The 25,018-nt window shown below is 40.9% G+C and overlaps 1 protein-coding gene and 1 long non-coding RNA gene across 6 annotated transcripts in view; one reads left to right on the forward strand and one right to left on the reverse strand.

Moving 5' to 3' along the window:
* Positions 1-25,018, reverse strand: part of FYB1 (FYN binding protein 1) — a 164,122-nt gene that overhangs the window by 103,480 nt on the left and 35,624 nt on the right. The window lies entirely within an intron of this gene.
* On the forward strand, positions 8,744-10,130 carry LOC109275833 (uncharacterized). Its single transcript, XR_002084401.2, has 2 exons — positions 8,744-9,508; positions 9,879-10,130. It is a non-coding gene; the product is annotated as an uncharacterized LOC109275833 (long non-coding RNA).

A 25,018-nucleotide genomic window follows, 5' to 3' on the forward strand; every position in this document is an offset into this window, starting at 1 on the left:
CTCACAGCCAGGAACTGTGAGCACAGGAATGCAAACTCAGGTGTATCTAGGGATCTGAAGTCCACAAATGGTCTCATTCCTTCTTGTATCCCCACAACACGTGGGCTGGGGTCTGAGACCTTCAGGCTTCTAATGCATATTCGGGGAAATAAGGGTTGGCAAGGAGCTGAATGAATACTGTGACTTGCAATTTAAAAGAAGTGGTGCCCTCAGCTGGAGTTTTTCTTTGTTCCAAACCACAATGCATGTGTGGTTGCAGGATGGGGGAAGGGAACCTAGGTGCTAGGAGGAGAAAAGCAGACGAGAACACCATTTTCCAGTTTGAATTTGCTCCTTTAACTTACTACCCTATCTTCAAGTTGCTGAGAACATCTTGTTTTTTACGTTGCCTACCTTGACCACTCTTTTTGTCCCCATGATATCTTCCAATCCTCAAACAATCCCTGAAGGCCTTAGGCAGGAAGACAGCAGGACTAGGGAGAGTTGGGGTGCTGGGGGATAGAATGGGAGAAGATGGGTCCTTCCCTGTGTCCTCCCAAGGAGATCACGGCTGCAGAGACTCCAAACCCTAACACAAGATGCATACAGAAGTATTAACACAAAAACGTGCTCCCCATCTGTAAGAAAGTTGGTCTCCAGGGAAGAACTCCTTTATTCTGGACTCATTTTATATTTTGCAATGTATATTCTAGATCTATAATTTATTCTAGATTTATAACAAGAAGCTACATTGCAGAGTGGTTAATAGCACAGAGTGGGGAGCCAGACTGCCTGGGTTTGAATCTTACCAGCTGTTTAACTTAGGGCTGGGGACATAAGGTCTCTGGGCCTTAGTTTGCTCAGTTCTATCATAGGAATAACAATGCAGCTTCATGGGGCTATTAAGTCGATTAAGCTAATAACTGTAAGCATGCTTATAACATCAGAGGGTCTCCTAGTTTTATACTGCAAGGGAAGCCTTAGGAATCATCTAGTCCTCCTCTCTCACTGCACTGGAGAGGAAAGAGCAAATAAAAGATTACAGCAATATTGTACTTAGTGATCGCAACTGCTTATCTTGGGTTTCATGGGGGAAAACCCATGAAACAAACAAACCCATTGTCAAACTCCACGTCCTGGTTTTACAGTAGAAAATATGGAAGTGGTTGATTCAGAACTGGAACTTAAGTCTCTTAGCTGCCAGCCCAGACCCAGGAGGCTGTGCAACATCATGGTTAATAACCCAGGCTCTAGGATTATTGACTTGGGTTCAAATCTTGATTTTGTCATTTACTGGCCACGTGACCTAACAAGTTACTTAACCTCTCTGAGACTCAGTTTTCTTCATCTGTAAAATGATAATAATAACTCTCCGTTTTTCACAGGATTCTGTTTTTAAATCAAGATTAAATGGATGAATGCATGTAACATTCTTAGATCAAGAATTACCTGTACTGCACAGCCAATGATTGTTTGCCAACCTTATTTTTTATAATTCACTAGTCATATAATATCATTTTCTCCAGGTGATCAAATTCTGAAGTTATAATAGTTCACATTATGGTTTTTTTAAAAAAATTCTTTTTAATGTTTATTTCTGAGAGAGAAAGAGAGGTAGACAGAGTGAGCAAGCACGAGTGGGGAAGGAGCAGAGAGCGAGGGAGAGACAGAATCTGAAGCAGGCTCCAGGCTCTGAGTTGTCAGCACAGAGCCCGACGCGGGCTGCAAGATCATGACCTGAGCTGAAGTTGGACGCTTAACCAACTGAGCCACCCAGGCACTGCAGTTAATGTTATGTTTTAATTTAATTTAATTATATTTATTTTATTTGTTTTGAATTTTAAAATGTGAGTGTAGTTGACACATATTACATTAGTTTCTGGTGAACAACATGGTGCTTTGACAAGTTTATACATTATGCTATATTATGTTCTTTTTTTAATGTTATTTTTATTTATTTTTTTAGAGAGAGAGAAAGTGCATGTGTGTGCATGTGTGTGAAAGGGGGAGGGGCAGAGAGAGAGGGAGAGAGAACCCCAAGCAGGCTCCACCGTCAGCTCAGAGCCTGATATGGGGCTCAATCCCCACAATAATCTGGTATTATCTGGTGAGATAATACCAGAGACATTATCAAGAGTCGATTGCTCAACAGACTGAGCCACCCAGGAGCCCCATACGTTATATTATGTTGTAATTTTAAATCAATGTGACTGAAACACACATACTGCTGGATAACATAATGGAGTTATTGTGTTGGAGTTTGGTTTACCCACACTCTGAAACTTTTCACTGAATGTTGAAAGATAGAGAAAGAAATTGTAGTAAGTTCTTACATAGGATGGACACTTTGAAGAAACAGGAACTGCTAATAAATCTGGCAAATCAATAGCTCAATCTCTACAACTATTTAATCACTTATTCTGACTGCTTAGCTTTAGGAGTTGTTTGATCATTATCATTGTTTTAAGTTTATTAGAGAAGATTTTCAACATCCAGATTTGCCCTTAATCTTAACAATAATAGCTAGATTTCTTGCATAATGGTAAGGATAGAAAGGTAAAAATGATAAAAAAATTTTTTTGACATTCTTTCATCCTGATTTCATTGCCTCACCAGAGTTAACCACTGTTCTCAGGGTCTTATGTATATTTCTAAGCTGTGCATATGCAATTATATATAAACACACACACACACACACACACACACACACACACACACACATTCTTCCTGTCCCCACTTTTTGCACAAGTGGAAACCCTTGCTTTGCAGTTTGCTCTTTTCCAGAACTGATAGTTGCTACATTCGAGCCCAGCTGGATATATCACAAGCAACCATTCTGATTGCTTGGTACCTGTACAATTCCAGTGGTTAAATATTTTCAATATTATCTCTGTCATCTTCCCTTACAGTTGATCCACATCAGTGCATATTATTTGCACAATTTTTTAAAATAGATTTTTATTTTATTTTATTTTTAGAAAGGTTTTAGATTTACAAAAGCACTGAGAAGATGGTACAGGGAGTTGTGTCTGGTTTCCCTTATTAACACTTTACATTAGTTTGCAGAACCTTTTTAACTTTTAATGATTTAAAGATTGGGCCCTACTTATTCCTAAGAAGAGGTATTTAAAATCTGGAAGACCTTTTGAGTTCAGGATATTTTAAGTAAATCAAACATTTCATCTCAAATTACCCAAATTTCTTTTCCAAAGTCATTTGAAGCAATTCATTATGATTTCCCTCTGTACCTACATTTCCATCTACTTATATAATGTTTAGTACAAACAACTCCCGTCTCTTGCTCTATAATCACACAGATGTAACTGTAGAAATGCTCTTGATAGAAATGAATTTCCTTTAGCCCCCATATATTTTTCCCTTCCTCAGAATTGTGTATCTTCACTGGCATAAACTTACCACGCTTGCCACAACCCCCAGGGAGGAGGTTGTGAGTGAAAATGCATTTGCTACACCCGCTGCACTGCTAGTTAACAACTCCAGATTCCAGAAAATCTTTCTTTGCTTTTAGCAACTTATGTGAAGGTAATGGATCAAGTACATACTTAAACAAAGGCTGAGATGACATTTAGGGCAGGCATCAAGAAACTGAACACATTAAGAAAATGTTCCCCTTTGTAGCTAGTTCGTCTACGTATTTTCATATCAAAAATTAAAAACACTTTATCACTGTTGATGATAACAGGGTTTTGCTTAGTTGGGGATTTATTTTTATAGTACTCATACTTTTAAACATATCTTGGATATTAGGTGAATCCAGTGGTTCTCAATGAGAAGCATTTTTGGCAATGTCTGCCAAAATCTTTGACTGAGATGACTGACCAAGGGAGTGTTCTTGGCTTCCAGTAAGTAGAAGCCAGAGATACTGCTGAACATCCTACAATGCACAGGACAGCCCCTCAACAAAGAATTATCGGTCCAAATAGTGCTGCGGCTGAGAAGCCCTGAGTTAATCTATTGCTCCTGGATTATTGAAAACACTTTACCAGAAAGTCTGCTTTTGATTTTTGTAATAGAATATAATCTAAGATCTATAAATACCTGTTTGAAAACTAAATAATACAAAAAAGCTGTTGCGGGGCGCCTGGGTGGCGCAGTCGGTTAAGCGTCCGACTTCAGCCAGGTCACGATCTCGCGGTCCGTGAGTTCGAGCCCCGCGTCAGTCTCTGGGCTGATGGCTCGGAGCCTGGAGCCTGTTTCCGATTCTGTGTCTCCCTCTCTCTCTGCCCCTCCCCCATTCATGCTCTGTCTCTCTCTCTCTCTCTCTCTCCCAAAAATAAATAAAAAACGTTGGAAAAAAAAAAAATTAAAAAAAAAAAAAAAAAAAGCTGTTGCTAGAGATTGTTTTCAAAGTTCCATGTCTTTGAAAGTGTCATCTTTGTAAAGTTTCATTTACAAAGCACACAAAAGATAAAACAGCCATGAATCATGGGGAACTAATGAATTTAAAATAATTGAAGCCTGATTTTACCTCAAGATGTGTTTGTGTCATTTTTGAAATTTTTTTTAGTGTTTATTTATTTTTGAAGGAGAGAGACTGAGCGTAAGTGGGGGAGGAGCAGAGAGAGAGACACAGAATCCAAAACAGGCTCCAGGCTCTGAGCTGTCAGCACAGAGCCCCATGCGGGGCTTGAACTCAGGAACCACGAGACCATGACCTGAGCCAGAGTCGGACGCTTAGCCACCGACTGAGCCACCCAGGCACTCCTCTTTTCTTTTTAAAGAGACTTAATCTTCTATACTCAGTGAACTTGGAAAAGGGAATTACTTTAATCTGAAAACAAACTTTCTTAAAACTATTTATTGTCAGAGACTACTTAATAAAACCACTCTACTTGCTATTAGTTGTAAAGACAGAGTTAATAGAAGTTGGTTTGAAAATACAGTACTTGTTACAACTTCTCACAAGATGACAGACGGCAGGTTGGGCACTAGAGACAGTGAAACTGCAATACGTTTTTTTCATCCCCATTAACACTTTCTAAATATTGAGGTACCTAATGGATTCTAACTTAAGTACACACTGTGTCTACTCTTCTTCCCCAGTGAGTTGTAAAAGCAGGGAACTGTTTTTATTTTTCTTCCTCGAAAACAGCCCTCCTCCGCCACCACTCACCCAAACAAGACCTCCCTAATGCCTGGCACGTTTCTTTCCATAATATCTATCACACATACTGGCTGATGGGCTGAGTTTATTTGAATTTCACCATGATTGAGCCCACGCTTGATAGCTGGGGACATGATTTCCTTAGCTTCTTGAAGGGTGTTGAACCCCTCTCATGAATCTGTTTTTAAGAGCTCTCTCTCACACAGAGTCTCTACCTCATTGCGAATGGGCCGTGATGGATTCCAGTTGGCTGAGCCTCCGAGGTTGGAGGAGCACCAGGCCCCTCTTCAACAGGATGTGGGAACATGCTCCTCACCACAAATTGAGTTCTCGGGGCAAGCTCAGGCTCTGCAGAATGGGCAAGGGCACAGGTAGGAGGAGCTGATGGCGGAAGCGGTGGGGGAGCCCTCACAGGACTGTCGGTGGCTTGTAAAGGTGAAGAAGGAGCTGCTGACAAGCCCGGCAGCCAGCCTCCCGCTGTGAGGTGTAAAGGAGGAAGAAGACAGCACCTGGCATGAGTGGGGTCTCTCTGGGAACTGTGTTGCTTGGATCCCCTCAACACAGGTGAACTTGGCCATTTCGCTTCAGGAGGCTGGCCTAAGTACATTAGCAGAAAACCTCTGCATCATTATTCCCCCTTGTATTACCTCAGGCACCTGTTCTGGATCCTTTCCTTGTTCCTACTGTGTTCTCTCTTCTAGAGGGAATTGGAGTAGAGGAAACAAGATAGTTCAGCAGCAAGTAAAGCTCAGCCAGTGGTGGCCCACTTTCCAAATGTTGTGTCACCTTGGACTCTCAAGGTATATTGATGCTTTAGGCTTTTATGTACCTTCTGTATTTAAAATCAGGCTTGAAAATCACCATCTTTCTACAAAGTAGAGCCTTCCAACCTTTCTGGTTATCCTACCAAATAGCTCCTGCACCAACACGGTTCTGACTTTGTCATGGCTTCTGATGCCTTAAGCAAAATGGATCAGGAACTTCACTGTGACTTCTTATATGTTTCTGAAGTTTGTTCTGCTATAAGTTGTTGACTCCTTGATGCTAATGGAATGGTGACAGGATGTAGAGAATACGAAGTCAGATGTTGGTGGTAGGGAACGACAAACAGCCCCCAAACCATTTATTTTTGTTAGCCCATTTTGTATAGCTTATATAGAAAATTTAACTTACATTTGTTTACTGTATAATTCACTCAGCCTGAGTTAACTAAATATATCAATTAGAAGATAGTCTCTGAGGAATTTACAGTTTGGCTAACAAACTTGTAGGTAATTGAAGTGTTTTCATAGATGTCTTACTAGCGGCTTATTTGGATCTTAAGACAATATTTAAGTACACTCCATTATGTGACAGAACTTCTTTCATTTTTCCTGTGCCTCCAACTCTATCATCTCAAAGAGATCTTAATTTCATTTACTATTTCTAGTGGTTATTCTATTTTTATATATACGTAGTACACACCAGCAAAATAAAACTTACTTTGCTAAAAACATACGAGATCTAAAATAAAAACTCTTGATGGCTGAGAAAGATGCTGTTTGACCTGGGAAAAAATAACATAGAAATGTTCTGCTTCCTTTTTTCTCAGTCTCCATGTTCCCTGCAGCACAGACACAAACACACAGACACACATAGACACGGGAGCCCGGGCCGTGAGTTCTCTCTCTGCACTTGACAGGAAGTTAGAAACCGAAAGTGTATGGTCTACACGGAGTGGGCTGGGGTAGGGAGATGAGGCCATCTATGGGGTTTTCTAGAGACTTCCTTCCCAGCATGTGAAAGTTCTGTGAGAAGAAATCGGCTCAGAAGAGGAAGGTGTTGACAAGCTAATCAAGACCGGTTACAGTAAAGGATCCGGAGTGTGAATGGAGGAGAGTGAACCTAGCCATTAGAAGTGAAGGATTATGAAAGATTCCACAAACAGAAAGGGAAAATTTGAAACCTCACTCTACAGAACATGGCTGTATGAAGCCCTCCCTTCGTGTCCCCCTTTGCATTCCTGCTCTGTCTCTCCTTTTGAACTTTGAAAATAATTCATTCAGTATTTAGTAATCAGGATTTAACAGTGCGTTCACCTCACACCTCTTGCCTCGCTTCTCCTCTCCCATAAGTCACAGTAATAAGACTGTGTCATGAGATGAGCAACTTCTCTCACCTTTGTCACCACGGGACTTGTTAGAGCAGGTTGCGCCCTTTCTTATTAAAATCGTGCTGTTCTCAATTTCAGACTTTTCATGGTGTATATCTTGCTCTTAACACCAGCTACCCTCTTTCCCCTGGTCCCTCATCTTTCCAAGGTGCTTCATGGCTTCCACTGCTCTGGGCTTTCACTTATCCATTCCTTCATACATTCCTTCATTTTCTTCTGAGAGAACTGATGACTCCTTGCTAATGCGCCAATAGTTGTTGGATGTAGCACATAGCCACCGTCTAGTTTAAAATTTGTGCTTATTAAGATTACTCATTTCAGGGTCCAAATGCCCTCAACACCCCCCTCCCCCTCCCCCCCTCCCCCCCCCCCACCAAACTATGTACACTTGTATGGTTAGCAAAAATTTCTAGAGTTTGGAGTTTTATATCTGTTCTAATTCTATTATTAGACCTAATAATCACATTTTAAAACAAAATTTTACATACAATATCTTATTTGATCCTCTCAAAGCTTGATTTATCCCTATTGTCAGAGAAGGAAAACCCAAGCTCCAGCACATGGTAGAAAAGAGAACTAAACCTAGGTTTTCTGACTCTAAATCCCATGTTTGCCTAAATACATCAGAGGAATCATGACTTTCTTTCCATCTTGTATGGTTACAAGTTTGCGTTTGAATCCTCAGCTCACATAGAAGACAAATTTCTCATTCTGACCCAAAACGTCTTCCACCTAACCTTAATGATTTACCTTCTGCCCAAGAACCTTTCATTATGGCAGGTGGTGTGTTAGTACTTGTTCTACCCATGGTCTTGACCATAGCAGATCTGAGATGAGCAAGGAGACAAAGCAAGACAGGGGATATGGGGCCTGAGGCCAAGACATCCTGCTGGACTTTGCAACATCACAGGCCATCTGAAAAGGGTGAGAGAAGACAAAACGAACAATGCCGCTGGCTTTATTTTTGATGTTTGGTCTCGGTGAGTGTCACATCAGGGTGGGATGTTTACTTGGATGACCTATTAGGTCTCTTTTCTCCCCAAACAACTGCCCCCTAGAGTCAGTGACATGAATAATCCAATTGGCAGTTCAGGGGCATTCGGTTCATCCATTGTCCCCCTGGGATGGTGTTTGTTATTCATCTGGCTGCAGAAGGAAGTTGAAGGGTGTGAACTGATCTAGCTAGGGAAGGAGGCTATGATTTGGGAAGGCCCAAGGCAAAAATCAGATTGATAGCAATGAATTCATATAAAATAACTCCTTTTGTCTGGATAAAAAGCAATGTGTGTGTGTCTATATATATCTATATATCCATATATCTATATAACTATCTATCTATCTATATATATATATATAAACACACATACATACTGTTAACATCGATGGTTCATTCAAAGAACAGAAATAAAAAATTAAATACACCAAAATCCCTTCTTGTTTTTATGATTTTTAAAATTCTGTGGTTTTCCTAAAGAATGAAAATACGACAGGGGCGCCTGGGTGGCGCAGTCGGTTGGGCGTCCGACTTCAGCCAGGTCACAATCTCGCAGTCCGTGAGTTCGAGCCCCGCGTCAGGCTCTGGGCTGATGGCTCAGAGCCTGGAGCCTGTTTCCGATTCTGTGTCTCCCTCTCTCTCTGCCCCTCCCCCGTTCATGCTCTGTCTCTCTCTGTCCCAAAAATAAATAAATGTTGAAAAAAAAAAATTAAAAAAAAAAAAAAAAAAAAAAGAAAATACGACAGAGAAAGTCACCTATTATTTTAAAATAAAGATATCCTTTAATTAAAATATTTAACCACATGAGCTATTACTTCACACCCATTAGGATGGCTATTATATAAAAAAAAACCCACCAGAAAATAACAAATGTTGGCAAGAAATGTGGAGAAATTGAGCTCTTGTGCATTGCTGGTGAAAATATAAAATGGTGAAGCCACTGTGGAAAACACCATGCTGATTCTTCAATCCAGCAATTCCACTCAAATAAGTGAAAATGGGGACTTGCACAGATATTTGCACACCCATGTTCATAGCAGCGTTGTTCACAGAAGTCAAAAGGGGGAAGCCATCCAGGTGTCAACGGTGGAGGAATGGATGAAGAAAGAGTGTTATATGCACACAATGGAATGTTATTCAGTCTGAAAAAGGAAGAAACTCTTTAGTGCTACAACATGGATGAGCCTTGAGGACATTACGTTAAGTGAAATAAGCTAATCATAAAAAGAAAAATATTGTATGACTCCACTTATCTGAGGTACGTAGAGTAGTCAAATTCATAAAGAGAGTAAGTAGGATAGTGATGATCGGGGGCTGAGGGTAGGAGGTGATGGGGAATTAGTGTTTAATGGGCATAGAATTTAGTTGGGGAAAAGGAAAACATTCTGGAGATGGATGGTGTTAATGGCCACAGTATAGTGTGAAAGTACTTATGACCATGGAATTGTACACACTTAAAAATGGTTAAAATGGCAAATTTTATGTTCTGTATATTTTACCACAAAAAAGTGGTGTAAATAGTTGAGTAGTATCTGAAAGATTATTAAATTAAATGAAAACTCTTTGTAAATGATACAATTGTTTTGATATTTTTCCACAGTGGGATATTTTCTTTCTTTTTACCCTAGTTTTAGTAAATGGAAGAGGAAAATGAACGTGACTTGAAATGGAGGAGAAAATGATCTTTCAACAAGATCAAGCTTTTTGAAGACATTCTACTGTCCGGATGAAATTTTGTTTGATTGAGAATATTTTTTCAAAACTTTTAAGACGTTTTAAATGACGTACATATAAATGTGGCAAAAATGTCACAAAGGACCAATGTCAGATCTCTAATGTAAATAAAAACAATAAAAAATTACTTGAGTGGTATAAGCACACCTCACTGACTAAAGTTATTTTTGTAACTGATGTGTGAAATAAACAAAGGTGTTTTGGATGGTCTCCTCTGACACGGGACAGGGAAAGTTAGAAGCACAGGATATGGTACAATCACCTTGGGAGATTTTTTTCAAGCAGCTCATGGTATATGACCCATCCTATCCTGCTGTGCTCATCTAAGGGTTTCTTTATGCATAAGACAATCACCAGCCCTGCCAACCATGAGGACAAATGGGAGCATGTGGCATGTTGGGATACCAAAGTGATTATAAACACTAATAATGAACTATCAGAAAGAGAAATTAAGAAAACAAACCCATCTGCAATAAAATATCTAGGAATAAGTTTAATCAAGGAGGTGAAAGTTCTTTATATTAGAAACTAAAAGACAGTAATGAAAGAGACGGAAGAACACAAATAAATGGAAAGGTATTCTGTGTTCATGAATTGGAAGAATTATTATCATTAAAGTGTCCATACTACTCACAGCAATATACAGATTCAATAAAATCCCTATAAAAATTCCAATGGCATTTTTCACAGAAATAGAACAAACAATCCAAAAATTTGTATGGAACCATAAGAAAAAAAATAACCAAAGCTATTTTGAGAAAGGACAAAACCGGAGGCATCATGCTACCTGACTTCAAACTGTATTACAAAGCTATAATAATGAAAACAGTAGGTATTGGCATAAAAACAGACACACAGATCAATGGAACAGAATAGAGAGCACAGAAATAAACCCATGCATGTATAGTCAATGCATTTATGACCAAGGAATCAAGAATATACAACAGGGAAAAGATAGTCTTTTCCATAAATAGTGCTGGGAAAATTGGACAGTCACATGCGAAAGAATGACACTAGACCACTATCTTACACCATACATGAAAATTAACTCAAAACGGATTAAAGACTTGAATGTAACACCTGAAACCATAAAACTCCTACAAGCAAACAAGCCAACCAATTTTAAAAATGTGCAGAAGACATGAATAGACATTTTACCAAAGAAGATATACAGATGGCCAACAGACACATGAAAAGATGCTCAGCATCACTCATCAGGGAAATGCAAATCAAAAGCATGATGAGATATCAGCTCACACCTGTCAGAATGTCTATTACAAAAAAGAAAACAAGAGATAACAAATACTGGCATGGAGGTGGAGAAAAGGGAACCTTTGTCCAGTCTTGGTGGGAATGCAAACTGGTGCAGCCATTATGGAAAATAGTATGGAGGTTCCTCAAAAAATTAAAAATAGAACTACTATATAGTTCAACAATTATAGTTGAACTGACTTAGCCACCCAGGCACCCCTAATTAAGGATCATCTGATGAGATCATCCTATATTATCCAGGTGGCACTGGATCCAGGAACAAGTGTTCTTATAAAATACGGAAGGGAGAAAGATAAGAGGAGGAGGAGAAGGCCATGTGAAGACAAAGACAGATTGGAGTGATATAGCCACAAGCCAGATAATGCCTGGACCCACCAGAAGCTGGAAGAGGCCAGGAATAGATACACCCCCAGGGCCTTTGGAGGGAGCATGGCCTGGTTTACAGCTTGATTTCAGAATTCTGGCTTCCAGAACTGTGAGAGAATACATTTCTGTTGTTGTAAGCCATCTAGTTTGTGATAATTTGTTGCAGGAGCCACAGGAAACTGATATGCCCACCTTCACAAAAGTCCAATATGCTTTGTGCTGTTTTTCTATGAATATCCAAGTGCCTAAATGGATGAAGTTCAGGATGAAGGCCAGAAAGTCTTTTTGCATGATAACCTTGTCTGGGCCACCATACGTTATCACCCTAGAGTAGACATTCCTGCTGGGGTTGTCCCTGACTTGGAAAGACAGAGTGGGGAATCAGTTACATGTTGCACGTGAGCTTTTGTGTCATTTAACCTGCTCTTGGAAGCAAGATCTGACCAACATCCAGGGCGCGGACTCAGCAATATTATTAATAAATCATACATTGAATTTATATACTGAATGGTTTTATTTGTTTCTTGTTCGAGTAAGGAGGCCAGTTAGCAGAAGTAGAAGAACAGGACAAGCCCTGAACTCTCCATATCTATGAGAGAAACCCTCTACTAGCTTCTGATCAGGTAATTTCAGCTTCTAAAATTTCTCATGGGATTTTCATCTCTTCTCAAACACATACATATTTGGTTTATTCCTAGTGGCTGATACAGAGACGATTCCAACATCCACTTCTCTTCACTCAGCAACTATAGAAATACATGCCTGGGACATATTGCCTCTGGGCTTTCACAAAAAGAGAGATTAAAATGGGCTAAGTGCTTGCACTTAACTTTTAGACCACTAGGTGTCAGTGTGACTGCTCGATGGGACCGCCATAACGTTCAAGAGTGAATTTCCCCTAGAAACTCAACTTTATTGAGCTCCAAAGTCCAAAGAAGGGGGCCTATGGGATGTGGGCAGGAGCTGTGGAGCATTTGAAGCTCCTGGTAGTTAAGTGGATGGAAGTGACAAGCAGGCAGCATGAATTTGAGTCTTGTAAATAATTCCCCTAGAGAAATGGAATCCTTCCCAGACTTTTGTTTCTAAAACAGAAGGCTGACTTCTCCCAGGATGTTTCTCGAATACACTGCAATGCCTTTGATATTCGTGATAACTTTTAGTGGAGGATTTTTAAAGATGTGGTTTTACTCGAAAGAATGATGTCTTCCTTTTGCCCCTCACCTGTAACATTAATTTCTCGGTTATTATCATATTTGAAGTTTATTCCTTGCCTTGTATATGCACATGTTTTGGTCTACATAAAACCTCTCCTGACAGGTCTTGCAGCATGGACAGAAAAGCACAGCCATGACTTTGCCTTGTGTTCATAAACCTATCTATTTTTCCACATGGAATAATCTCTACCTAATGCCAAACTGCTTTAAGTGGCAAATATTAACAATCTACTATTACATATTAGTAAACAATAACTTCATATAATTTTATACTTACAACAGCTCTCTGAGGTAAGTACTACTTTTGTCTTCATTTTTTAGAGGAAACTGAGGCACAGAGTGGTTAAGTGGCTCACCCAAAGTCACATAGCTGGTAGGAGGCAGAGTAAGAGGCCCATGCTCTTCTGTGAACTACCTCATCATAACTCTCATGAAAAGGATGGGAAAAGGCCTTATGAATTCTTCAGAAGAGGCAGAAATTCATATAAGAGGGCCAAAGGCTCCAACTGAATTTTGTTTTTAGTTACTGTCACTTTGAAAGATTTCCTCAGATCATTTGTAGTCCTTTGTCATCCTTTGTCCCTGTTTGCCAGGACTCCTTCTGAGATGGCAGGGTTGATGGCGGCCTAGCTTCCTTTCCCTGGTCTGTGTAGAAATTTCACACGAGTCCCCACCCCCTGCCAGATCTTAAGGTTGAGGGGAAATTGAAATTTGCTCCTCCTCATCAAAAGAATGAGCACACACTTGTTAGGAGCCAGGGTGAACTAAATCGTCTGTGCCCAATAGGACCAGGTTTCATGTTCTGTTGTAAGACTTCGTTTAAGAGCAGCTGAACCAGAGGCTGGAACAGGAACATGTGAGAGGCCCTATTCAGTTACGAAACAGCAAGTGACAGACACATTTTTATCTACTTAGCACCCTCTGGCCACAACGAGGCTGTGTTTTAGTGTCTGATGAACACCTCTTTGGCTATTTTCCAGCAGAATGTGTCTTTCTCTTAGTTATTTCAGCTATCACAGTCGATACTGCCAAAATTTGGAGACGGCACCAAATCCTGCTGTAAAAACTCACACGTTTATTTGAAAGAAGCAGTTACCTGACTCCTGCAGAATGAGGTGGGGGGGATGGCCTCATGTGGCTCATCTTCCTGGGGCCAGGGGCTGGGCCCCCTCACTTTGGGCTGTTGTGTCTGCTCAGCATGCAGAGTCTGAGGACTGTGGAACTTTCTGATGCCTGGCAGGGTGATGTCCAGGGGAATGCTTGAGTGAGCCACCCCTCCCTCCCCCCACTAGGCTGACCGAGTCAAGAAAAGTTCTTTTATGTCCTCAGGATATTGAGTAAGAAGGGGGAGAATAAGGGGAACTAAAAACTGTCTGTTCAGCCTGGACGCTTCTGCTGACATTCCCACCAAGCATATGACAGTTTTAAGGACAAATTCGGAACGAGGTTCTCGGGCCCGCCACTCTGGCATGCAAGGGGAGGAGCCAGAAGGCTGTGGTTCTGGAACCTGTTACACACCTGGGGCTGCCCTCCTGCAGGAGGGGTCAGAGAGAGGACTGTCGATTAGGGAGGTCCACTCTGAGCCATGAAGATTTGGGACTTAACTGCATCTGCAACTGGGAGATGAAATGAGTGCTCGGCTCTATGAGCCGATGGGGGTGCATGTGGCGGAAAGCCCAGTGGTTTCACTCTTTTCTGCTGTTGGTTAAACTTTCCTTCAAACTCTGGAAAGACTGGAGTATTCAAGTTACAATCTCTGTTGAGAGACTACCATTGGGACTAAGTGGGGTTTTAACAAATTGCGGTTGTTAAATTAACCTCCTCACCTTCTTTCCATCCATCCATCCATCCATCCATCCACCCACCCATCCATCCATCAGTTGTAAACATTAAGCACCTACTGTATGGGCCAAGCACTATACTGAGACTAGAAAAGTGAACAAGACAAGATTCTTCTTAGTGTTTATAATCTTGTAGCAGTCGCATCAGAGATGGTCACTTCCCTCCCTGTCTGGTTTCCTCCCCTTCCACAGCAGGGGATTGTAAACCATGGCCCATGTGCCAGCTCTGGCCTATGGCTTGTTTTGTATAAGCTAAGCTAAGAATGGATTTTTACATTTATAAAGAGTTTAAAAAAACAACAACCCAGAATCTAAAAAGAAGAACAACAACACATGACAAAGCCTGTATGTAGCCTAAAATATTTACTATCTGGCCCTTTCCAGAAAAAAATTTGCCAACGCCTATTTTATGGCAAGAGAATTCTTGCATTTTTATCCAGGCATATGACTACACAGAAGAAAACATTTTCTAGCCCCTCTTGCCACTAGATGTGGTCATATGACTAAGATTTGGCCAATGGGATCAAAGTAGAAGAGATTTATGTAGCTCCTGGATAGTACCCTTAACCTAGCACGCTTTCCCCTTCCTGCTGGCTGCAATGCTGTGGGGGCCTGAGTCGCTGCCGCTCACTGAAGAGGAAGGAGAGCAATGCTCTAGGGGTGGCAGAGCCAGAAGGGGGCCTGGGTCCTGACATCAGGGGGCAACTCTACTGTCCTGGGATTTTGCCGGATGAGAGAGGGAAAGACAGAAAGAGAAGAAATATTAAGGTTTCAAAGTCAGTCTTAATGTTTTTTTTTCTTGCCCACCAACCTCCCTCTGATGCCAAAGATATCAACAAAACAATATCTCCCCAAACCCAGAACATGCCCTGCCTTCGTGAAATGCATCTCCTCTCTTCACATTTACCTGGAAAACTCCTGTGCGAGCCCCAAAGCCCAGTGTAGATGTCATCTCTATTTGAACTCAGTCCCTTAAGACTTGGCAGGATGTCCTTGCTCTGGCTTCTGAGGTATCTTTCAGTTTTTGGAGACAAGTCTGTCTCTCTCACTAGACCTTGAGCTTTTTAAGGGTGGGGGCTGTGGCTGGTCTTTGATCCATAGTTCCTAGTACAGTGCCTGGCACACAGAGGCACTTTATAAACATTGTTGAGTGAATTAATTTATTACGGGCCAAGGGAGGCTTCTTAGTTTGTGGGGTACTTTTTTTTAATGCATGTATCCCAGGAAAAGTGAACCCAGCAATTTTCACCTCTGTGAGATAGAAATAAATTTTGCTCTAAAATAGGGGAGAAGAAATGTACACATTTACAAAGATTATATTTAAAAATTTAAGTATTTAAATTGAATGGTAGCTATGCTCATTGATAGTGTCTGAAAGGTTTGGAGATTTAATAAAAATAAGTAAAACACTATGAGGTGAGTTTGGTAACATAATGAAATGTTCCTGAAATAAATGAAAAGTGTAAATACTTACCTGAATCTATCTTATATTGAGTTGATCTTATTATTACATAATAATAAACAATTTTTCTCTATTTTTATAATTCTTCACAAAGGAAGAAATATGCAATAATTTATTATTTGATAAAACCATGATAATGATGATACAAATTCCATTTGGCTCTCCCCATGCCCCTCGATGTTATGTGGCTTATAATCAGAACATGCAAAAGTAAAAGCACTTTTTCTGGCCTAAGCCTGTTTTACTGGGTGCTCTGGATACATGCAACGATTTTTGTGAAGCAGCAAATTAACGTAAGATTTTTAAGTCACTGTATAGCAGCAGTATTTTTCCCCTTCATTTAAAGGAAAGAATACAAAATATGAGAGGTATATTTTTCTTCACATATAATCCTTCTTGAGATGGTGCTACCAGAGGATGGAGTCGGAAAGAACTACTTGCATTGTATTTTTAAAGGAAAATAATAGTGTAATATTGCGTTATTATTCAAACACCTACTTTTCATTATTTTTGTAGCTACTCACTAAAGCTTTTAACAAATTACAAGGAAACCTGAGCAATTTCCTAAAATAAAATCATTCGAAGGTTTCTTAACTCAAATACTAGATCTTACATTACATCTGCTGCAGAATTATAGCTAACACCTCAATGCTTCTGGCTCTTTTATTAAATGTTTAGGACTCTCCCCTCCTCCAGCAAGAGCAATTCTAAGCAAATGATGAAGGTCTCAAATGAATAGCCCTTTCTTTGTGGACTTGAAAACCAGGCTCATTCTTCTCCATTATGTGCAGCTCTATTGTGCAACACAAGGAAATAAAATACCATAGGGGGAAAAGTAGTGAGTCAGGGGTTATGTTAGGAGGCTGGAGGAAGTCAGCTTACTCAGCTCGATGCTACCTGTAAAAATACCTATTTAGGATGCCAGAATTTCTGTCTTTACAACCCAGGTAAATTCTTCTACTATTCCTATCTGACCGTCGTCTTCACCTGTACCCCAGGTTGAGAAACCTTACCATTTCTGTCTGCAGCATGGGACTGTTTATACGTGTGGCCTGTCAACGTGCCTGCTTTTCTGTTCTCTAAATTAAATGCTGTACTTAGTGTTCCTGAACTGAGCAATTATAACATTTATTTCCTCTCAATTAAAAAAAGTGACAGTTAACATTCTAGTTCTTCAGGAAGAGACACGAAGCCAATGGCCAGTGGAGCCACCTTTCAAGGAGAGGTGATCTGGTTCTGGTGGCTATGCCGGCTGTGCTGTGCCTTTGACGGTCTCCAGGGAGTTACTTGGAAAACAAATCATGAATGTGTTTGGGAGTGAAAATGATTTGGTCTCAAGTTAGGCTTTAACACAATCCTGATGGCTTCCCTTCCCGTGAGGATCTGGAGATGGTGCGAAGGCAGATTGGGCGGGCTTCGACCTGGCTTGCTCAGCAAGGGAGTGCATTTGTCAGGAGAGCCCCAGCCTCACCAGACTTACCAGACTAAGTAGCCGCAGGTGAAGCACAAATGAGGCCACACCCTCCCCAAACCGGCCCCGCCGGGCTGATGGACTTCCCCTTGTCAGGAGCTTTGTCTTGAAGCCAATCACGTTCTGATCACAGGTTATGTAAAGTGTAAATTCCCAGAGTGAGTTCACTATCTGCTGTCAAAACTCCCCAGTGTGTCCAGACACATTGGTAACTGGTATGAGAATGCATCACATAGGACAGAAGCCAAGAAACAGGTCTGCTTAGTTTCTGTAGCTGTAACAGTTCCCTCCCCTTCCACCCCTCAGTATTCCCACACACAAACCAGACAAACATTACAACCTGCAAGGGGCAGGACTGGCTCCAGATTAGTGTGTGAAAAAAAAAAAGATGGTTTTTCTCTACTTTCCTCCACCCTGGATCCCTCTGACCCCACCCTCCTTCCTCCAACCTGCCCTTTCTTTTTGCTTCTCAGGGAAGCAGAAAACTAGCTGATCAATATCAAAAGTTTTTCCAACGCTCAGCTTCTTAGATTCTACATATGCATTCAAAATAAGAAAAGGTACAAGGACTTGAATAACTTCCAGGGGTTCTGCTGTGTGAGGTTTTGCTAACCGGCAAGACTTTTTGAAAGATGCCAGCAGTCTCTGAGAAGTCGGCATGCGAGACCTGGGCCCATTTCTCATCTTCTCCTGGAGGCTCTCCTTTCTTGAGTTTTTGTCATGCAGAAGAGTGGCCACTCAAGATTTTTGATTATGTGTAGCTAGCAGTAAGATATATTTGAGCATGTGCCCCTAGTAGGTGGATATCTTTTAGTGAGCCTTATCTATCTAGCTAACCGTCCACACACACAAGTGTATTACTTTGCAAATATACTTTACCCATGATAAAGTGTAAGCAAAAATAGAAAAGCAAAGGTGAGATTTTAAAAATATAATCCCGCTAACAATTTCCCTCCTTGTCCAACAAACTGTCTTGAGCCCTCCTTCTGTTGTGTTCACTCCATTTCGGAGACCGCTATTGAGAAGAGTGGAGAGAGAAAATCAATGCACTAGAAGTAGGCAAAGGGCACAGGGGTGTCAACAAAACCATGGGGTTTCGTACTAGTTGGTCGTACCCATTCAAGTGGGCTTACAAGGTCCTTCTTGAGCACACATGTGCGACCCAGCCTTCTGTCTGATCTAGAGTCTGTCTCCCCTCACCATCCTGCCCCAGGTGCATCATGTCACGGTGCATGTGTTCAGTTCTGAGGTACTTGCTTACTCTCCTGGCCAGGTGACCACCTAACCTAAGGGACATCTTCACCTGAATGTCCAACAGGCATCGCGGGCACCTATTTACATGAGACCGAACAGTGAGCCGAGGATCAGCCTTGGACTCGCTTCTCTGACTCCTGCGTGCATGCATGTCTCAGCAGCGTGTCCTGTGGCTTCTGTGAAGTGTCTTTTGAACCCCACTTGCCCTCCCTCCCCAGTGCGCTGCCTGCATCACTGTCTCTTTAGCTGCAGTGGCTTCTTATGAAATTGTTCTGCCTCTAATCCTTTCTTCCCAAGGCTTCCCAGTGTGATCTTCCTATGATGAACTGGATCGTGTCTCCAGAGCCCTTCAGTGGCTCTCCAACCCTTCAGAAAAAAAAAAAAAAAAAATCGAAACTCCTTAACATGGACTATGAGGATTTCCTTCATCAGCTCGTGCCATGTCACATCTCCAGCTGCATGCGGCTGAGCTTCTCATTCTATTTCCATACCTTCTTCCCCTTCCTCTTCACCTGGGGTAACCCAGTCTTCTTCAGACCCCACTCAGAGATCACCTCCCCCACCAAAGCCTTCTCTGACACTTCCTCAGAAGTTCCACTCGAACTTGCTGGCGGGAGGGCCCAATTCTTAATTTATCTCTGTGTCTTTAGAATAGTAGTCCTCAAAGTTTAGTGTTCTGAAGAATAAGTGAAGGTACTTTTAAAAGTGTGATTCCTGGGGCGCCTGGGTAGCTCAGTTGGCTAAGCATCCTACTTTTGGTTTCGGCTCAGGTCATGATCTGAGTTCATGCGTTCGAGCCTCGCATCAGGGTCTGTGCTGGCGGTGTGGAGCCTGCTTGGGATTCTGTCTCTCCTTCTCTCTCTGCCCTTTCCCCGCTTGTGGTCTCTCTCTCTCAATAAATAAATAAACTTAAACAAAAGTGTGGGGTGCTGAAGTGGTTCAGTCAGTTAAGTGTCCGACTTCACTCAGCTCATGATTTCACAGTCTGTGGGTTCAAGCCTGCATTGGGCTCTGTGCTGACAGCTCAGAGTCCGGAGCCTGCTTCGGATTCTGTCTCTCTCTCTCTCTCTCTCTCTCTCAAAAATAAATAAAATAAACATTAAAAGAAAAGAGTGATTTCAGATTTGGTAGGTTTAGGGTAGAGCCCCACAATCTCATTTGTAGCCACTTCCTCTCCCAAGTGATTCTCATCTAATTCATTCTTAACACTAGTCAGTGCTAAAGCCTTCAACAAATGGCAATGAAAGAAAGAATTCTCTTTCTCATCTTTCCATGCCTAATAGGTAAATGCACTAATAAAGACTATATATATACATATATATATATGTATATATATATGTATATATATATGTATATATATATGTATATATATATATGTATATATATATATGTGTGTGTGTATATATATATATGTATATATATATGTGTGTGTATATATACACACACACACACACACATATATATATATATATATATATATGGTTTTGGAAGTGGGACTTTGGATGGACCATACCTGGGTGCAGAGATAGGCCTCCCAGCATGAATCTGGAGTGTGGACCTGCTTTTGTGGCCTGTGTGTACCAGGATGCATACACACACATACACAAATTCATATAAATCATATTCATTAGCAACAATTAAAAATAGTTTTGAAAAACATAAAAAGGTAGGGGAACTCTTCTAGATTAAAAGATGCCAAAGGGATATAATAAAATGCAGTATGTACAGCTTGATTGGATCCTGGTTTGAACAAAACAAAATTATAGAATAATGTTGGGACAACTGGAGAAATTTTAAAGTGGGCAATTAAATGATAAAGAAATTTTTACTTTTCTTAGGTGTGATAATGGTATTATCGTTAAAATGGAGACTGCCCTTGTTATTAAGGTGATGCATGCTTAAATTTTCAGGAATGATTGTCATAATTTGCACAGTTTACTTTCAAATGGTTCAGAAAATCATTCTACATATACGTATAATGTGGCAAAGTGTTAACCTTTGGGTGAATCTAGCTGAAGGGAATATGGTTGTTTGCTGTACTATTGCTTAAGCTTTCTTGTAGATTTAAGGCTTTAAATATATTTAAAAAATGGGGAATGTAAAAACTAGAGTGATTTCATGTAAACATTCAGATTTGTGACTTTCCTTGAAAAGTCTGGTTTCTCAGTGCAACAATTCACTGGAACTTCACCGGGCCTCCATGTTTTGCTGTAACTATTTGGCTCATTGAAATCACCTGTCTGGCCCCAGGAAGCATTTGACTTGCAACCCAAGAGCCTTGGAAATTCTGCTGGATTCTCTTCATTGGGTTGTTTCTCTTGAATTCAGTAAGACTGACCTAAAGTGCCTTTTGCTGGGGAAGGCCTTTCACCTTGAGAAGCCCACATGGGAACCAGAAAACAGAAGGCTTGAGCTGGTTGTGTAGGCTATGTCTGTCCTTGGCACACACACAAAACCTAGGGCATCTCTTCCGGCGTCAGTAACCAGATCTGTATGAAGTGAAAGATCCAGTCAACAGCCGGGGGTGACTCTTAACTGGAGCAGTCACTGTCTCCAGCTTCTGGGGCTTGGGGTCCTGGTCACACAAGTCAGGACGAGCAGAACTGACCTTTGCTAGTAGACAAAAAAGCAACCTCAAAAGAGTCACAGTGAGACCACAATAGAGACTGTCTTGGGGAAGCAACGGTGGGAAATGGAACTGGGAGGGAATGATGACTGACTTCAACTTAATCCTACTGTTTATTCATTTCAGATTAGAAAAGACTTCAAACAAAGATGAGACTTCTTGGTTGATGGACCCATTGGTGTTATACATTTCTTTGTGCTGCTTACTATTATTTTTTTGTATTTAAAAAAATTCTCCAAATGACAAAGCAAAACGTGGCTTCTGCCTCACGAGGGATAGAAAGATTTCCAAAAGTGCTCTACACCACTGACAGGCCAACTTTGGAAATACTGTCACTTACAGCAATGTGCTGCCAGCCTCTTTCAAGAACTGAAGGAAGAGGAAATAGAATCATGAGGCTCCGGTTTTCCTTAATACTAAGAACAACAAATTTTAATTTTAAATCACCAGAGTCAATATTTTTTGATGTGGTATTTCCCCTTAATTCCCCAGAAGCTAAAAAACAGAGGCTAGCAAAGGAAAATACAAGACAAAAAATGTATGAGGTCTTTCTTATATATGATATAATTTCCCTTCTCTTTTTCTCTCTTTTTTTTGACTCCAGAAGTTAATAAAGCAAGATCCCTCACTTATGATGTAATCTCTCTCTCTCTTTTTTTTTTTTTTATTTTGGAAGCTAATAAAATTTAAAAACACTCAGTACTACAATTGATGACTTCTCTGGGATTTAGTTAAATATAGCCTTTTCTCACTATAAAATTAGAATGGTTCTTTTTGTGCATTCTAATCTCAGCAATGCATGAAAATAAAATGGGATAGTGTAGGGGCTTTCCTTTGTGGTGGCATCATGCAAAGCATCTCATTTCTCCACGGGACAGGGTATGGCTGCTGCACATGGACTGGGGTCAGTTCTGATCGAATGTCCCACGTCATGGGCTGGGCTGGGGATTCTAGGAATGTGAACTGGGTCTTTTAGAGGACAGGGGCTGATACTCTCTTACTAAAGGAAAGACATAATGCACCAGCAGGACTAAGGACTGTCCTGGGTTGGGACTCAGGGCATATATCATTCCTTAAGTTGACAAATGGAGACAACTGGTTGTCTGCACATGATGCTAATCTGATTTGTCCCACAGACCTAGCCTGTGTTGTGCGAAGGGAGTAGCTATGAAAGGAGAAAAATCCGAGGAGAAATCAGCCTTTGCCAGAACCAAATGAACAACTAACAACTCTCCTGAGCTGTGTCAGTTTGCAGATGATCTAAGCAGAATGAGTTAGAGCTCTAAGCTCCTTTGAGTCTGATCAAGAGGGGTGAGTTTGGGGTATATCCCTGGAGATTCACTTTTGATATTTACTTTTGCCATAACTTAGGGATATAATTTGACCCACACTATAAAATTCATAATTACAGCTACCTTTTATTGGGTTTATAACATATGCCAGGCAAGCACCCAGAATTTTATATATATATTACCTAATTTAGTCCTTATATAATTATTATGCCCATTTTATAGATAAGGGTACTCTGGTTTGGAAAGGTAAAGTGAGTAACCTAAGGGGCTGAAGAGGCTCTTAAACTTAAGTTTGTGTGATGGTCCACATCCACTTTCTTAAATACACCCAGTGGCTTTCTTTTTTTCCTTTTTTTAAATTTTTTAAATGTTTATTTTGAGAGAGAGAGAGAGAGAGAGAGAGAGAGAGAGAGAGAGAGAGAGAGAACCAGTGTGTGAGCAGGGGAGGGGCAGAGACAGAGGAAGACACAGAATCCAAATCAGGCTCCAGGCTCTGAGCTGTCAGCATAGAGCCCCAGGCAGGGCTCGAACCCATGAGTAGCAAGATCATGACCTGAACTGAAGTGGAGCACTTAACCGACTGAGCCACCCAAGCGCCCCCACCCAGTGGTTTTCAAACATGGCTTCACAATAGAGTAATCTGGGGTACTTTTAGGAAATGCTGATGGCCAGGTCTATGTGGTCCAGTTAAATCACAGTATTTGGGTGAGCGCCTGGGCATTTGTTTTCTTTAAAGTTCCTAAATGATTCTAATGGTCAATCAAGAACAAGAATCTCTGAGTCACCTTACACTACTCCCAATATAACCTAAACCATCTCATAGTGTGGTAGGCAAAATAATGGTCTCCCAAAGATGTCCACCTCTTAACCCTAGATGATTAATATGCTACCTTATATGGCAAAGGGGAATTTGCAGGAAAACAATTAAGTCAAGGATCTTGAGATAAGGAGACTATTTTGGATTATCTTGGTTGGCCCAACGTACTATAAGAGTCTTATGCAGAGAAGAGGGAGGCAGGAATGTCAATACCAGAGTGATGCAGCTTGAGAAAGGGCTACACCAACCATTATTTTCTTTGATGACAGAAGGAAGCCATAAGCCAAGGAATGCAGGCAACCTCTAGAAGCTGGAAGAAGCAAGGAAATGAATTCTCCGTGAGACTTCCAGAAGGAACACACACAGCTTGAACCTTGATTTTGACTCAGTGAGATCTGTTTTAGACTTCTGACCTATGAAACTATAAGAGAATAGATTTATGTTGCTTTAAGATATGAAATCTGGCCTTTTGATTATACTGTAAGTGATATAGTTATATGTCAGAAAATTTTACATATGCTCAGTGGCTATCCAATTGTCCATCCACCTGTCTGCCTATCCATTCAAATGTCTGTCTATCTATCTATCCAGAGAAAATTTGCTGAAAACATACTAAATATGTGAAGCATGGATTGTCATCTCCATTTCACTGATGGACAGACAGAGAAATTAACAGCTAAGGCAGGATTTGATTCCCAGTCTTTTCATCCGTAAATACACTGTTTTTTTGTTTTTGTTTTTTTCTGTACAGTGTTTCCTCTAGAGTTTATAATTACTAGAATCTCAGGCCTTGTGGGTAGGGATTCAGATATTGTTATAGCAGACCAATAGAGGAAATGTTTTAGTGCATGTACAATTTGGTAGCATTCCTTAAGGCATAAAGTTGGTGAAGTGAGTTTGCCCTCCATAGTTGCATGGCTGGGATAGTCCTGCCAGATGAATGTTTGGTCTTCTCCAAATTCTGACCTGTATAGCATAGGATATCTAGTAATGGTTAGGCTGGATCTTACCTCTTTGCTGAGAGTGGTGCCTATAGCAACACAGCACCCAAGGCCTGAGATTGGGTTTTAGAAGATTTCAAGATTTTTAAAAGTTGTAGAAGACTTTCCTCCAAATGAAATTTGTGTTAAAAAAGATATAAGTTAAAACCACTCTAGTAGAGGCGGGGATGGGTATGTGAGAACCTCTTCTTTCCCCTACACAACCCTCTGATGTATATACTTGGAATTGCCTTGCTTGCTTGCTTGCTGACTGACTGATTTATTTATTTATTCAGAGTGAGAGGGAAAGGGGCAGAGAGAGAGAGAGAGAGAGAGAGACCTAGTAGGCTTCACAGCCAGTGCAGAGCCCAACATGAGGTTCGATCCCACGACAGCAAGATCATGACCTGAGTCAAAATTAAGAGTTAGATGCTTAACC

The sequence above is a fragment of the Panthera pardus genome, unplaced genomic scaffold (assembly GCF_024362965.1).
Source record: "Panthera pardus isolate Hobbes unplaced genomic scaffold, ASM2436296v1 HiC_scaffold_2, whole genome shotgun sequence".
NCBI lineage: Eukaryota > Metazoa > Chordata > Mammalia > Carnivora > Felidae > Panthera > Panthera pardus.